The 4,256-nt window shown below is 41.5% G+C and overlaps 1 pseudogene; it reads right to left on the bottom strand.

The window, feature by feature from the left end:
* Positions 1-661: 661 nt before the first annotated feature.
* Positions 662-4,256, bottom strand: part of LOC102813557 — a 5,151-nt pseudogene continuing 1,556 nt past the window's right edge.

Below are 4,256 nucleotides of genomic sequence, written 5' to 3'. Positions count from 1 at the left end.
CAGAGTCTGAATGTTTTCTGAGGGTAGAGCCAACCAAATTTACTGATGGAAAGATTCAGTTGTCATCAGCTGAGATGAGAAAGAACATAAGTAGATGATGTTGTCGTTGTTAATTGCCATCGAGTCGTTTCCGACCCATAGTGACCATGTAGGGTTTTCAAGGAGCAGCTGGTAAGCTTGAACCGCTGACCTTGCAGTTCAAACTGACTTTGCAGTCTGGCGCATTAACCCACAGCGCCACACCAGGACTCCTAAGTAGATGATAGAGGAATGATATTGTTACAATTTTTGGCATGTTTCAATAACTAATATTTAAATGACAATATTGAGTAGGCAGTTGAAATTATGAGAAATTATGAAGTTATGAAGTAATTTATAATTATGGTGAAAACATTAAATTTGGGGAAAAGGTCTAGACTGGAGATACAAATTTGGGACTTGTAATGAGTCCCCTTTGGTGGCACAGGGCTTAAGAACTCAGTTGCTAACTGATAGGTCATCAGTTTTAACCCACCAGCCATTTCATGGCAGTAAGATGTGGCCATTGGCTTCCATAAAGATTACAGCCTTGTAGTCCCTCCATGTACTGGGTTGACAGGGATGAAAAATTTAGACATTAGTCATCAAAATAGGGTTGCTCCAAAGGCATGAAGTAGCTGGCTTACAAGCTTTCGTGAGTGTACTTGGTTGCAGAATGTGGTGGGTAAGGTAAAATCGCCATTGAATAGTTCCCCTCTTTTCTAGATGGATCTGGTGAAAGAGGATGAGGGAAGATGGTGAAGGGTTTTAAGGCTCAGTTGTGAATAATTGTTAGCAATTGTCACAACTGTAAGTGTAGAAAAATGTACAACTAAAAGGGAGAAGTAGTTAATCTTTCATTTCAGGAACAGACAATCCCAGGACCATCAAGAAGGAAGAGCATGAGTGGAACGTGAGATCCATACCTAGAAAAGCAGCAACGGCAGAGACGGTGGCTGTGTGCCTGTGGACAGGAGGCTGGCTGGTAGAATGTGCCCTTTGGATATTTAAATGAATACATATTTGCTTGTTTTGTCAGTGTACACCAAATATTTTAGCCTTTTTCTTTTGTGAAATATAAGATGTAAATGGGGAGCCACAGGGAGGAAATAGGAACAATGTTGCTGCAGGGAGGGGATAGTAATCACTGAGAAGAAACAAGGTGTATTGCCTGTAAACCTTCACCTGATTCACAATAAAAGGTTTAAAAAAATGACAGCCTTGGAAACCCCATAAGGGAACTCTACTCTGTCCCTTGGACTCCTGATGTGGTGCTGTAGGACCAGTACTGGACTATGAACCACAAGGTCAGCAGTTCAAATCTAGCAAATGCTCCTTGGAATCCCTATGTTGTTGTTGTTGTTGTTTAGTGCTGTTGAGTCGGTTCTGACAGATAGAGACCCTGTATGTGGTTTCCTAGGAGCGTTCGGTGAGCTTGAACTGCCAACCTTGCAGTTTAACCCACACTACCACACCAGGACTCTGTTGGAAGCCCTATACTGGGTTGCTATGAATTGGAACTGACTTGACGGCACTTAACAACAGTAACAACAACTCTGTTCTATAATAAGCCCTGGATTACTGCTAACTTCAAGGTCAGAAGTTCCATCCACCAGCTGCTCTGTGTGAGAAAGATGAGGTTTTCTTCTCCTGCAAAGATTTACAGCGTCAGAAACCCTATACAGGGTCTCTGTGAGTCAGAACCAACTCAGTAGCACACATGCACCACCACTCAGCCCTACAGGGTCACTGTAAATTGGGATGAACTCAATGACCAAAGGGTTTGAACCATATGTTGTTGTTGTTATGTGCCATTGAGTTGGTTCCGACTCATAGCGAGCCTGAACAGGGTTTCCAAGGCTGTAAATCTTTACAGGAGCAGAAAGCCTCATCTTTCTCCCGTGGAGCAGCTGGTAGTTTCAAACTAATGACCTTGTGGTTTGCAGCCTGATTCGTAACCACTACCATGAGATCAAAGGATGAGCTTACCAAGTGAATTTACAGGAAAGAGAATGGGACCAAGAACTAAGCCCTGGGGTCCTTGATATTAACATTTAAAAAGATGAAGAGGAACTACGTAAGGAGAATGATCAAATGAGGTAGGAGGGAAACTGAGTGTGCTATCCTGGAGGTCAAATGAAGAATGTCTTTTCAGATGGACAATGGTCTGCTAAATCAATCTACTCAAGCAAAAAGAGGACTGAGAATTGACTAAAACAATGATCCCTGGCAAACTTGACAAAGAGCATTTTGTGGGAGTGCTGAGAGAGAAAATCTAATTGGAGTAGATTTAGGGGAGAATCTGTGGAAATGAAATGGAAAAAGTGACTATAGACATGTAGCAAAATAATGTTTTGCTTTAAAAAGGAGCATTATCTGGAGAAATATGTAAAGTCCAAAGAAGATTATTTTGAAATGGGGGAAAATAACAGCATATTTATGTATTAAAAAGTGAGCGGTCCAATAAAGGTGAAAAATGACCCACAGAGAATATTCGTGAAGAATCTGTGAGGTGATTTCTTTGAGTAGGGATGAGGGGATGAAATGTGGACTCTAGGGATGGGCTGTTCAATATGGGAACAACGGACTATCTGAGACTGGAAATGTGGCTAGTCCAAATTGAAATGTACACTCTGTATTTCAAAGAGTTCCTATGAGAAAAAGAACATGAAATTCGAGTAACTTACTAATACTTTTACATTTTTTTGAATTTTGAGAAGATTATATTATATGGTAATATTAACATACATTGTAATATATAATATATATTATAAAGAACTCTGGTAGCGTAGTGGTTACGAATCGGGCGCTGACCTCAAGGTCAGCAGTTCAAAACTACCAGCTGTTTCCGCAGGAGGAAGATGAGGCTTTCTGCTCCCGTAAGGATTTGCAGCCTTGGAAACCCTGTGCAGGGTCATTATGAGTTGGAACCGACTCTACGGTACTTAACAACAACAATATTTATTATATTATATACTGAGTTAAATAAAAGATATCATTACAATTATTTTCACCTATTTCTTTCTGCTTTTTTGAAATGTGGATAAGAGAACATTTAAAGCGCCATGTGCTCACATTATATTTTTATTGAGCCCAAGTGAAGGAATATGCCTTAGAAAAGACAGAGTCCTGGTGTGGCACTGTAGGATAAGCACTGAACTGCTAATCTCAAGGTTGGCAATTCAAATCCCCCAGCTTCTCCTTGGAAACCAGCTTATAGAGGGTCTCTGTGAGTTGGAACTGACACAGTTGCACTCAGCAACAAACAACAGTAAGAGCAAGTATGGGTGTTCTGACAGTCGCTCCTTGAAAATCCTGTACAGTGGTGTTGTGAGTCAGAACCCACTCCATGGCAGTTAACAACAACCTCTATAAATAGAGCACTGATGCGGCACTGTCAGATAAGCACTGGACTGTGAATCACAAGGTCGGCAGGGCAAACTAACCAACCACTCTGCAGGAGAAAGATGAGGCTCTCTGCTTCTATAAAGATTTACAGTCTCAGAAACCTTATGGGGTGGGGGGTGCTTTGAGTTAAAACCAGTTAACAACAATTGCAACAAACTCTATCAATATTCAGACACATTTTCCCAACATTTTTCACAAGTATTATTTTATTTGTTCCTCTAATAACCACTGATAGGCATAGATTACCAATATTATTTTTCAGATGCAGAAAGTGATTGGGGTTGTCTATACATCCAGGCATTTCTAGAGGTTAAGCTTGAGCTAGAACCTTGGTTTGGTATTTCTGAGTGCACTCTTCTTTCTTCCATATACTCACTTTCAAACTAACTTCCCGTAGAAGTTAGCTGGCAAGCCCACCTTTGGTAGATTCTGTCACACTTGCAAGGGGGATATGGAGAGCACGCTTTCAGTATGCTCTACCACCAGCACTCCAAATCAGGTACTCCTAGTCTCCAGAATATCTTCTCTTTCTCTCTCTCTCTCTCTCTTTTTGGCTGGATAGTGTACTTTATTGATGGTACATGACAAGACTGGGCTCTCTAAGCCCCTCCCCTTTTGCAGGGGTCTGGATGGAAACTATGAGGATGGGAGCTTCTCAGTATATAGGAGGTAAATTTGGGGTAAGGACTCCCAGTAGCTGAGGGCCTCTCTCTTCCTCTAGTGCTGTTGCTGGGGCTGGTGGTCCAGGGGGCTCTTATTCTTTGGAGATCATGTGGACCAAAAGATCCACCACCTTGTTGCTATAGCTGAATTCACTGTCATACCAGGAA

This window comes from Chrysochloris asiatica, unplaced genomic scaffold, assembly GCF_000296735.1.
Source record: "Chrysochloris asiatica unplaced genomic scaffold, ChrAsi1.0 scaffold00077, whole genome shotgun sequence".
Lineage (NCBI taxonomy): Eukaryota > Metazoa > Chordata > Mammalia > Afrosoricida > Chrysochloridae > Chrysochloris > Chrysochloris asiatica.
Note: the sequence above shows the minus strand (reverse complement) of the source record. Positions and strands in the feature narration are given on the sequence as shown.